General features: G+C 35.3%; 1 protein-coding gene across 16 annotated transcripts in view; it reads right to left on the bottom strand.

Annotated features, from left to right (window-relative positions):
• Nucleotides 1–13,668, bottom strand: part of RFX3 (regulatory factor X3) — a 314,864-nt gene that overhangs the window by 153,316 nt on the left and 147,880 nt on the right. The gene's annotated exons all lie outside the window — the stretch shown is intronic.

The raw sequence follows: 13,668 nt of genomic DNA, 5'->3' as shown, positions 1-13,668 counted from the left end.
TTTTAGTCTGTTCAGTCTGCTACAGCAAAAACTGGGTAACTTACGAACAACAGAAATTTATTTCTCACAGTTCTGGATGCTGGGAATTTCAAGATCAAGGCAGATTCAACGTCTGATGAGAGCCTGCTTTTTGGCTCATAGACTGCACCTTCTTCCTATGTCCTCACATGGCGGATGGAAACAGGGGTCTCTCTAGGTTGTCTTTTTTAAGTATACTAATCCTATTCATAAGGACTCCATCCTCATAACCTAATCATTTCCTAAAATCCCCACCTTCTAATACCATCACTTTGGGGGTAAGGATTTCAATATATAAATTTTGTCCACAAACACAAACTAGAAATTTCCAAATAAAGGAGTTCTATTTTTCCTTATTTCATGACTTTCTTATTTAATACCTCCACCCATATGCTATTTTACAAGAATAAAAGTAATTGAAATGGTAGAAATTAAAATTCTACCATAAAAGGACTGCTTCTGAAGATGTAAGAAAGCTTTGTAAGCACTGACAACAAATGAGATAATTACTTAAAGAATACTTTTACACTAGCGAAAGCAAATGATATTCTGAAGCCAAGAACAAATGACTAAAGAAATGAATCACAAATTGCTGATCACTAATTTGGGGCTGAATTAATGACGAATTAGATTTGCAGAGCAGTTGTTTTTTTGTTTTTGTTTTGTTTGTTTGTTTTTTTGAGACGGAGTCTTGATCTGTCGCCCAGGCTGGAGTACAGTGGCGCAATCTCAGCTCACTGCAAGCTCCGCCTCCTGGGTTCACGCCATTCTCCTGCCTCAGCCTCCCGAGTAGCTGGGACTACAGGCGCCCGCCCACGCCCGGCTAATTTTTTGTATTTTTTAGTAGAGACGGGGTTTCACTGTGTTAGCCAGGATGGTCTCCATCTCCTGACCTCGTGATCCGCCCGCCTCGGCCTCCCAAAGTGCTAGGATTACAGGCTTGAGCCACCGCGCCCAGCCCAGAGCAGTTTTTTTAAGATTGCTGTTTAGGATGTTTCAAATTATTAAAAAAAAAAAAAAAAAAATTAAATGATCCCTAGAGCAAGTTATCCAATGAGTACATATAGGTAATATATAGGGTTCAATTCAATATTAATTCAATTATTTATTCTCAGAAAACTGAACAAAATACTTATTAAAAAGTAAGTAGTTTTGGAAATTATAATATATTTTTATGATTACTTTTTCCAATCATAGTATCAATATTCAGTCCCTTGCCTACTCTGTGGTTCAAAACAGTCTTCAATAAATTTACAACTCTATCCTTTCAAATCTTCTATGAAGTACATGATTTTTAAAATTTTTTTTAAAAAAACTATTAATTATATAATCTGTGAATCAGAACAGTGTTTGTTTCTGGGATCGAGGGATGGGGAGGGTAGAGATTGGGACAAGCCAGAGGAAAGTTTTCTAGAGTGATAAAAATGCCTTAATTTTTAAGTGTGGGTTACACAAACACTTCTCAAAACATAATAAACTGCATAAACATATCTGTGCACTTTACTGTAAATAAATTATAGCTCACTAAAAATTAAAAGCAAAAAAGTATACAAAATATTGCTTTCTCTACTATATAAAATACATGCTTATACAATACAACTGCAAATTGAGATTAAGTATTTTACTTTACGATATCCAGATAAATAATTCAAATTGGTGCGTGTGTCCATGATGTGGGGTGTTTCCCCTCAGAAAAATGAACAGTAATGTATTAAGTTTCTCATAATGACATATGGCCACAATAGAATGACAAAATATCTGTGGGAGTAATGACCAAGAATGTAATTAAAAGCAAAGATTCTTGAAATTACTGTTGTTAACATAAGATGAATCCTTTTTTTAAAAAAGCAAAATAGTACTAAATTATTTAATATTTGCAGGAAAGACTAATTAGGAGTAAAGTCATTCAATTTATTCACTATTTTATGTGTATAACTGCAAGGGAATATTATTAGTTGCTATCAAGGGTAAGTTCTCTAAACACCAGGGTTGCCTGTTTATCATTTACAGCGGCTTCCATTTTCAAAAATTCAGATGTCTCTGTTCATAGTGCTAGCCATAGCCCTTTTTTATTTGCCAGTGGAGTTAAGATAAAGCAAAATGAATTTAGATACTTTAAAATAATGTAACCAATTCCATTTCTTTAGCAGCACAATTAATTCTTACTCTTTAATTTTAATACTTTATATTAGAGCAAAGTACTTAGGATTAAATGAGTGTTTCCGCTTACACAGCTCTAAAATATATTACAATAACTATCAAATAATTGATACAGATATGCTATGACTTTGGGGATAATTTCAGTGATTTGTATAACTAAAATCATTTAAATTACTATTCAAATGATGATAATTAATAAATTATGAAGTTTTACATGTGGCCAGAAATTTAAATTATATAAGACTTCATTAATTGTATTATCTTGAAAAAGCAGCTATAGAAAATAGACTCATCAACTTAAGTAAGATGAAAAGACGCTACAGGAAGTCCAAGAAAGAGTAACATAAATTACTAAATGATTGAGAAATGGCATAACAAAGAAAACCTAAAATAATTTGGGTTAGTAGAGAACAGAAGGCTAGGGTAGAAAATAATAATAGTCTTTATTCAAATAGATGAAGGAATACTATGGGAACAGACACTTTCAGTACTTTGCCCATTGAGAAAAGGGTCTAAAAACAAACTCAAGTAGCAACTGGTAGGACTATGTTTAGGTACCAAGAAAAATTCCCCTTACAGTTTCAACACTTTACAGCCTAATAACAAAGGTGGTTATAAATTCATATCTTTGAAAATGTTTAGTCACAAAAGAGATTACCTAAGGTAGTCATTATTCTAATACCTAAGTGGTAAATATTACATGCCCCAAATCTGTATACATTCACCCTTACCTCTTCAGTGTACACTGGCCAAGCTTCTCACTACAGCACCTGTATTTCTTTGCCTGAGAGATTTCTTGGTACCCTAATACCTTCTTTGCCTACCATCACATCAGCTAGCAATACCAGGAAATTAACCACCCCTGTATCTCTCTGCCTATGACTAACAGAAATAAGTGTATAAACACCGGAGGCTTACTCACCCCTCAAGTGGGATAACTCTGAGATGTGGGATAATACTGGCTCCCCAGATTTCTCCATCGTGGTAATTATCCACAGCTGTATCTTATATAATAAGAAAAACTGTATTGGATAAAGCCCCTTTCTGTCTCATTTTCCCAATATCCTACCACTATTTCCAGGGATCACCTCCCAAATAAACTACTTGTACTCAAATCTTTGTATCAGAGTCTGCTTCTTTAGTACCCAAACTAACGCAGTATATATGCCATCTCCATGTAGCACCTGCCATCTTTTTTTCTTTCTTTTTTTTTTTTTTTTTTTTGAGACGGAGTCTCTCTCTGTCATGCAGGCTGGAGTGCAGTGGCATGATCTTGGCTCACTGCAACCTCTGCCCCCCAGGTTCGAGAGATTCTCCTGCCTCAACCTCTGCCTCCAGGGTTCGAGTGATTCTCCTGCCTCAGCCTCCCGAGCAGCTGGGAGTACAGGTGCCCGCCACCACACCTAGCTAATTTTTGTGTTTTTAGTAGAGATAGGGTTTTACCATGTTGGTCAGGCTGGTCTTGAACTCCTGACCTCAAGTGATCCACCCAACTTGGCATCCTAAAGTGCTGGGATTACAGGCATGAGCCACTGTGCCCGGCCTCACCTCGTATCTTATGTACTTAACAGTTCTTCCATTTTTTACTTAAATCTCTTGGAAAAAAAAGTTGCAAACACAAGAAAAAAATGGAAAACTAGTATCTCCCATCTTTCATTGTTATAATACAAAACTAAAAATAATATCAAAACAGGTATTTAGTACTAGCCAACTATTTGTTCCCATATCTCTATGTTTGTATCTCTAAGCTTGAATACTACTCCCTATTTTTAGGTGTGCCAGTAGGTATGGGGGAAGACTAGCAAATATTCATGAGGTTTTATAGATACTCTGCACCAAACTGACCTCACTGACTACTCCGAGAGAATGAGAGAGAATGGATGAGGGAATAATCTCCTCACTCTGCAATTCAACATTTTCTTAAAGCTCTTTTCCAAAATCAACTGAAGTCCATCTTTTATCAGCTAAGACCACTTAAAATTACATCACATCCCAAAAGAATAAACATTCCACACTTCAGACAATATCAAGCTACTGACTAGGTAACCTGAGAAAGCTAATTCACAATCCCACCCAGAAAAAAATTATTAAAGATGTTTAAAGATTTCTTTGACACCTACATAGTTTAAGAAAACTGTTAAATAGAGAATTAAAAATTTTAGTCCTAATTTCCTGTGTGCCTGCACTTCATTTCCCTGGGCCTCAGTTTCCTCAGCCTTAAAATAAGAAAGTCAAAGAGATCTGTGTTTTCTCTTCTGTTCTCCTCCAGGCCCCTTCAGGAATAAAAGGGATAAGGAAAGGTGAAGCTCTAGGTTTCCCAGTTCTGCGAAGTTCTGGGAAGATCAATTTTATATACAGACCTGTTTGCCAAAAGCAGGAGGACAAAAAGTATAGGAGGAGGAGAAGGTGAAAGATTAGGAAGAGAGAAAGAAAAAGAAAAACCGACTTTTAAAAATACAAGTACCAGCCAAGCACAGTGGCTCACGCCTGTAATCCCAGCACTTTGGGAGGCGGAGGCAGGCAGATCACGAAGTCAGGAGATCAAGACCATCCTGGCTCACACGGTGAAATCCCATCCCTACTAAAAATACAAAAACTTAGCCAGGAGGGGTGGCATGCGCCTGTAGTCCCAGCTACTCGCGAGGTTGAGGCAGAAGAATCGCTTGAACCTGAGAGGCAGAGGTTGCAGTGAGTCGAGATGGCACCACTGCACTCCAGCCTGGGTGACAGAGTGAGACTCTGTCTCACACACATGTGCGCACACACACACACACACAAAAAAACCCCACAACTACCACTTTACATCCATTAGGATGGTTACTATCAAGAAAAGAGAAAATAAGTGTTGGTGAGGGTGTGGAGAAATTGGAACCCTTGTGCTCTGTTGGTGGGGATGTGAAATGGTACAGCTGTTATGGAAAACAGTATAGCAGCTCCTCAAAATTTTAAAAATAGAATTATCATATGATCCAGCAATTCTGCTTCTCAGTATATACTTAAAATAATTGAAAGCAGAGTCTGAAAGAGATATTTGTACAGCCCGTTCACAGCATCATAATTCCCAATAGTACAGCTTGTTCATAGCATCATAATTCACAAGGGCCAAAAGGTGGAAGCAACCCAAGTGTCCATGGGAAGATGAATGAATAAACAAAATGTGGTATATATCCATATAATGGAATATTATTCTGCATTAAAAAGGAAATTCTGATACATGCTACAATATGGATGAACTTTGAGGACATTATGCTAAGTGAAATAAACAGATCACAAAAAGACAAATACAGTATGATTCTACTTATATGGCAACTAGAGAAGCCAAATTCATAGAAACAAAATTACAACAGCAGTTACCAGGGGGAAATGGGAAATTGTAATGGGTAGAGACTTTCAGCTTTGCAAGATGAAAAGAATTCTGGAGACTGGTTGCACAACAATGTGAATGTAATTAATGCACTGAACTGTACACTTAAAAATGGTTAAGATGGTAAATTTTGTAGTTTACCATAATTTTTAAAAATACAGGTAAAAAAAAAAAACAAACCGGAGTAGATAACATTTAAGACTTCTTCCAGCTCCACAGTCTTCAAATTAGCATTAACAACAATTACGTAATTTATCATCATCATGATACAAAGTTCATGAACAAAATTAGAACAAAAAATTATTTATCCCATAAATATTATCCATACTATTTGCAGTATGTACATTATAACCATTAATCTCTATGATCCAAGAAATGAGCCTCAGTGACTAATATTTACTCAAGCTCTCTACAGAGATTCACTAAAATTACCTAAATGTTGAAAATCTTATGGTCAAATACAAAATTCTGCAGATTGAAGATTACTACTGATCTCTTTTCAAAGCTGTCATCTCCACTTTGAAGACCATTAACTCCCAGTCAGAATTATAGGAGTGCGCCTGATAATACACTTTTGGTCAGACAGGTATCAGGATGAGCTGTGCACATGTCTGCCATTTTACTTTGATTCTGATCCCAGTGAGCAAGACCTCACCATGATGTAGCTTATTTGTCTTATCTAACTCTGTCCATGGCATGCTGCGGCCACATTTAAATTTATTCAAATTAGCATACCATCTAACCATAAATTATCAGGTTTCTCAATACAAGCTGATAAGATTTCTAAAATTAAAAAAATTTCATATCATTTTTAGTATTCCATTTATTTCTTACCAAAAACATGACCTCACTTATGTTACTTTTTCATTGTTAAAGTTATTTTATTCTTGCTTTCCTTGGTTTTAACTTACAATTTTAAAAGGTTACTGACACCTATGTAAGTGTATTATAGAAATCCATTTAATCAGACACAAATTAGCCTGGCATGGTGGCTCACACCTGTAATCCCAGCACTTTGGGAGGCCAAGGCGGGTGGATCACAAGGTCAGGAGATCGAGACCATCCTGGCTAACATGGTGAAACCCCGCCTCTACTAAAAATATAAAAAATTAGCTAGGCGTGGTGGCACACGCCTGTAGTCCTAGTTACTCGGGAAGCTGAGGCAGGTGAATCGCTTGAACCCAAGAAGCAGAGGTTGCAGTGAGCTGAGATAGCGCCACTGCACTCCAGCCTGGGTGACAGAGCGAGACTCCATCTCCAAAAAAAAAAAAAAAAAAAATTAGACACAAATTAGGTACTTACTACTTTAAATAAAAGTAGAAAGGGAAGAATGGTAAGCTCTCAGTAGGCAAAGATATTAAGATACATAGTTGGTCAATAAGCACATAAGAAGATAGTATTATTAGTCATCAGAGAAATACAGATTAAAACCACAATGAGATACCACTATATAACTCACTCGCATGGCTAAAATTAAAAATATTGGCAATACCAAGTTTGACAAAGATGTCAAGCAACTAGAACTCTCACATACTGCTGGTGGGAATATAAAATAGTATAACCAGTTTGAAAAATAGTTTGGCAGCTTCTTATACGGTTCAACAAACACTTACCATGGGACTCAACAGGTCCACTCCTAGGTATTTACCCATGAGAAATAAAAACCTATGCCCGAAGAATATATGAATGTTCAAGACCAGAGACAACCCAAATGTTCAACAATAGGTGAATGGATAAACCAACTGTAATAAATATTGGTATAATGAAACATTATTCATCAATAAAAAAACCTCTCATACACACAATAACGTGGATGAACTCCCAAAACATTATGATGAGTGCAAGAAGCCAGCTTGCACAAAAGAATATATGTTGTACAAAAGCCAAAATTGACAAATGGAATCTAACTAAACTAAAGAGCTTCTGCACAGCAAAAGAAACTACCATCAGAGTGAACAGGCAACCTACAGAATGAGAGAAAATTTTTGCAATCTACTCATCTGACAAAGGGCTAATATCCAGAATCTACAATGAACTCAAACAAATTTACAAGAAAAAAAAAAAACATCAAAAAGTGGGTGAAGGATATGAATACACTTCTCAAAAGAATACATTTATGCAGCCAACAGACACATGAAAAAATGATCATCATCACTAGCCATCAGAGAAATGCAAATCAAAACCACAATGAGATACCATCTCACACCAGTTAGAATGGCGATCATTAAAAAGTCAGGAAACAACAGGTGCTGGAGAAGATGTGGAGAACTAGGAACACTTTTACACTGTTGGTGGGACTGTAAACTAGTTCAACCATTGTGGAAGACAGTGTGGTGATTCCTCAAAGATCTAGAACTAGAAATACCATTTGACCCAGCCATCCCATTACTGGGTATATACCCAAAGGATTATAATCATGCTGCTATAAAGCCACATGCACTCGTATGTTTATTGCAGCACTATTCACAACAGCAAAGACTTGGAACCAACCCGAATGTCCATCAGTGATAGACTGGATTAAGAAAATGTGGCACATATACACCATGGAATACTATGCAGCCATAAAAAAGGATGAGTTCGTGTCCTTTGCAGGGACATGGTTGAAATTGGAAACCATCATTCTCAGCAAACTATCGCAGGGACAAAAAACCAAACACTGCATGTTCTCACTCATAGGTGGGAATTGAACAATGAGAACACTTGGACACAGGAAGGGGAACATCACACACCGGGGCCTGTCATGGGGTGAGGGGAAGGGATAACATTAGGAGATATACCTAACGTAAATGACAAGTTAATGGGTGCAGCACACCAACACGGTGCATGTATACATATGTAACAAACCTGCACGCTGTGCACATGTGCCCTAGAACTTAAAGTATAATAATAAAAAAAAGAATATATGTTGTATGACATCATTTATTGGAAATTCAAATAAAAGTTGTGGAAAAGACAAAGCGATCTAAATAACAGAAAGCAGACCAGTATTTTCCTAGAATTTGGATGGGAGAGGAAAGGTACTAATAACAAAGAAGAGGAAAGTATTTGGGGTAATGAAAATGTTCTATATTTTGACTTTGGTGATGTTTATACAGGTATATATGTTTGCCAAAACTCATCAAACAGTACACTTAAATAGGTGGATTTTATTGCATGTAAATTATACTTAGAAATTTTTAGTTTGGTAGTTTCTGAATGTTTTTTATTATGTTTGCTTCTTAGTTAAAAATATTTACTTATAAATTATATACATGTTCTAGTATATAAATATAAGTATACACTTTACAAAACATACAAAAATAGGAATTACAAAATAAAAACTAAAGATCAAATATTTAAGTATCCTGTTCATTGAGGCAACTTCATTAGTTAATTTTACAGCACAATATATATTTGGATAAGAATTCATCACTGAAAATATTACATACAATAGACATAAATCCATGTGTCAAAAATCTTAGTATTTGGAATTTTAGAGCCGACTTCTTATTTAGGTAATATCTTTAAATTGTTACATGTCTGTCAAAGAATTGGACAGTTACTCATTCTGCCCTTTTCTTGTTTCTGCCTGCAATATTAATGCAATCTTCAATCTGTAAGCTATATGTGGAAAAATTTTTAAGTCAGTTGTCAATATTATGAAGTTAGTTTAAAATCAGACTACATAATCCATTAATCCACCTTGCCAAAAATGGAAAGTGTAACAAACAAGTTGCATTTTTCGCCCCTCAGGATGCCTCATTTATATATATGATATGTATAAGTTTCTATATCTTGGCTATATTTCCTATTTTTAAGTAAAAATAAATAGAAATAAAAATTCTAATACTTCTTTCTTATATTTTTTTTCTTTCTTTTTTTTTTTTTTTTGAGATGGAGTTTCACTCTTGTCACCCAGGTTGGAGTGCAATGGTGCAATCTTGGCTCACTGCAACCTCTGCCTCCCGGGTTCAAACGATTCTCCTGCTTCACCTTCCCAAGTAGCTAGGGTCACAGGCATGCTCCACCATGCCCATCTAATTTTGTATTTTGAGTAGAGATGGGGTTTCATCATGTTGGCCAGGCTGGTTTCAAACTCCTGACCTCAGGTGGTCTGTCTGCCTCAGCCTCCCAAAGTGCTGGGATTAAAGGCGTGAACTACCATGCCCGGCCTTCTTTCTCATATTCTAGTAAGTCTTGTTGCACCAACCTAGGATAGAGATGCTCCATTCTGGATACATCAGATAGTGACTGCTTACGCTATTCAGAAATTATAGTTTAAAAATTGGAGCGTGTCCCTGTACATATTTAACACTAAACATTTTAATAAATTACTGTCAATTTAGAAGGCAACTCAGTCATAATCTAGTTCACTCATTATTTCAACCAACATTTACTGAGGACCCATTATGTTCCAGACATACAGGGCATGCAAGGTTGGACTACAGTGGGAGCAAAGGGAGACGTGGTCCCTGGATCATCAATGTACCATTACACTTTTGGGGAGAGACACTAATTACATGAATCAATTAAGACCATACTAATGAAACAGTCTGTGAAGGAAAGGTACATGGGCTAGGAGAGTGCATAAAGGAAAGTTAACCTAGATAGGATGATCAAGAAGCCTTCCCTAGGGTCATGACTGCTGACCTCCACAAAATATTATTAAAACATAAGCAAACATAAAGCAAGGTATAAACAATGACAGTATGGGACCAACTAGTACAATGAGGTTGGGGTTTTTTTTTAATTCAATTTGCCTGTGATATCACTTAGCTTTAACATTTTCATATTAAGACTGGTTCTCTTTTTCCTCATTAATGCAAGACAATTAAAGTAGTTTAATCTAGAATGAAAAAGATCATAGGCAAATATGAAACACACTGAAATTGAGTGGAAATCTCAGTTATAATGTGGTTATTCAGCTCATCTATTAATACATTCAATTTGTAGTTTCATTATAAATTTTATCTAAATAAGCACATACACCTGCACACACACACAGAGATAACTGAGAATACATCCATATACCACACTTTGAGAAACACTACTCTTTGCAACCATTTGCATATCTCCAGTTCTCAGCAGAGTATGTGACATACAGATCAATAATTTGTACTTACATCTGTAAAACGCTTTGCAGTTTGCAAAGCACCACTACATCAATTATTTTTTCATTTGACCTTTATAACTTATGGGCAATTTATTTATTTATTTATTTATTTATTTATTTTTTATTTTTTATTTTTGAGACAGGGTTTTGCTCTTGTTGCCAGGCTGGAGTACAATGGTGTGATCTCAGCTCACTGCAACCTCTGCCTCCCAGGTTCAAGCGATTCTCCTGCCTCCGCCTCCCAAGTAGCTGGGATTACAGACATGCACCACCATGCCTGGTGAAGTTTTTGTATTTAGTAGAGATGAGGGTTTCACCATGTTGGTCAGGCTGGTCTTGAGCTCCTGACCTCAGGTGATCCACCAGCCTCAGCCTCCCAAAGTGCTGGGATTAGAGGCATGAGCCACTGCACCCAGCCTCATTATGGGCAAATTATATTTCAAAGATAAGAAAACTAAGACTGGGTGGCACCTTGAAGAAGTACCACCCTCTCTAGAAAGTTTCCCACAGTTTCCTCCTCCCATCAACTGACTCACCTCTTTGCTCCCACATCCCCTATGTATACCTCAGACATTACCATTCTTTATGTCATCTTCTGTTTACCTACCAGTCTCTTTGACCTAACATCAACATTCTTCATATCACAGCACCAAACAGGGCTCATGGCTCATAACAGATGCTCAAGCAGTATTATAAAATGTGAAGCTCAGGAAGGTTGAAGTGATTTGCGTAACACCATATAGCTTGTAAGTGGCAGACCTGGCATTTTGATTCACCTACATCTCATTACATCAAATTCAAGTCATCCCTTTAGTTCATATCTCTAATATTTTAGAGCAGTATTATTACTGCTTCATAAGAAACAGGCCAAAAACCACATTAACTGAATGCTAACTTGAAGTATTACCAACCAAAATGAAGATAGAAATATAATTTAAGCTCAAACATTAACAATATTTTCCACGTGAAATAAATTGTCTACTTAGATTTAACACAATTAGTTAAGAACCATCTAATTAATTAGCATTCTTAGTAGTGCTATTTTTATACTGAACATTTTTATACTGAGCTTTAAAGAGTATGAATTTGTTTTATTACGCTAGCTTCTCTAGATCACTTTTTTCCCATGATAAAGTTTCTCAAATTCTCTGATGCACTTTTGCTTTGTTATTTTTATATCTAATATAGATACCTTTAAAATTAGATATTTTTAATATCTAATTAAAATAATTAAAGAAACACTCCATTTTTCAAAATGTATTTCTAAAAGTGCTTGGGAAAATTAAACATAATCATGAGTTTTAAATATTATAACTGTCTACCAAATCAATGAACCCATAGGCAACAAACCCTCAAAGTCAAGGGAACCTCAAATTCAAGGAAAAGCCTTGAAAATAAGCCCAAAACAAAGACCAAAACAAATTCCCAAAATTATTGGTAAAAAGGCTTTTCATAGAATAATTATGTTATTAATGGTCGTAAACAGGACTGTAATTGATGATCTTATCAGTCCCATAAGAAAAAAATCAATAAAAAGATTATTACTGGTATCTGAAGCTTAGGTTTGTTCAAAGTAAAATTAATTTATTTAGTATCACTTTCCAAAAAACTTCAGAAATAATTTTGCTCTATCATTTCAACAATCATTTCAACATACAGATTTTATAGATTTGTTTACAAACAAAAAGAAACATGTAAATCTGTATTATGGTTTAATTCTGCTAATGATAAGATACAAAGTTAACTTGAGATTCACAAATGGGACAATGCTTCTTTAAACCTAATTATATTCATAAGCATTTTTATTTAAGAATATAATTCAGTTCTTCATATTTTCTTATATATACATCTTTTCCTTGATTTCTCTTCTTTAATCATACTATTTATAAATAGCTGAAATTACTACTAATAAAAAGCACAGATTTAACAGGATCCAAAGCTATCAATACTTAACCCAGAAACACCAAATAATAAAGGGAGACAGAGAAAAAATAATCATGAAAAATCATGCCCTTGGTTAGCTAAGTAGATTTACAAGAAACAGCTTGGCCAATCTGTAAACCAGAAATAAAAAGTTATATATATTACTACTTTCAGTTTTGAGCCTTACTTTTTTGTTTGTTTGTTTGTTTGTTTGTTGTTTCAACTGGAGCACATTCCACTTTTCTCCATTTGACACCTTGAGGTTAATACATAAATTTATTATATGTTAGGGGAAAAACAGACTCCACTCTATCTCCTTTGTCCCCCTTCCATCTGTCACCCAGGCTAGAGATGCAGTGGTGATCACAGCTGACAGCAGTTTTAAACTCCTGGGCTTCAGTGATCTTGCTGCTAAGCCTCCCAAGTAGTTGGGACTATAGGCACATGCCACCACACTTGGCCTGAGGCTTACTTTTAAAAGTCACTTGTTAAAATTATACTTTACAGAAATAAAATATAATCTTTTAAAGCAACATTTAAGAATTTAAATTATAAAAAGATGAAAAGTTGTACCTTTGTATTTAATTTAAAAATCTGTATTCTGCCCCATATTCAATATTTAATATGTCAATTATAATATGAATTTGGGTGAGTTTAACTTTTTTTAAAAAATACTGATCAATTGATTTAATTAATCTAGCTTTTCTTAGAGATTGGGGTGGAAACTGCAGGCCTTCAGTCTACTAGGATATATATCCTACTAATTAAAACAAAAAGCAAAGCCACAAACTGGCTAATTATAATTTTTGAGTTTAGTACCTGATTTCTAATTTTTAATGCTTTTGTCTTTTTCTTGAGAATCATTTAGTTTGTATTTTCTAGCAATGAGGTTTGTAAAGTAGTCCAATTGTACCACCAATTCCTTACACACACCTGTTTTAAAAATAGTCTTTTAGAGTACCTGTAATTCTTAATTATCATTTGTTTTATGTGTTTTTCAAACAAATTTATTTTCTTGATAGTAATTTTCAAGACAAGAGTTAATAGGAAATGTAGAGAAAATTAGGCAAAACCTCAAAATTTATTTTTCGCTAGATGTTTTCCTAGGTGA

Source organism: Pongo abelii, chromosome 13 (genome assembly GCF_028885655.2).
Source record: "Pongo abelii isolate AG06213 chromosome 13, NHGRI_mPonAbe1-v2.0_pri, whole genome shotgun sequence".
In the NCBI taxonomy this organism is placed as follows: domain Eukaryota; kingdom Metazoa; phylum Chordata; class Mammalia; order Primates; family Hominidae; genus Pongo; species Pongo abelii.
This window is presented reverse-complemented; position numbering and strand designations above follow the sequence as displayed.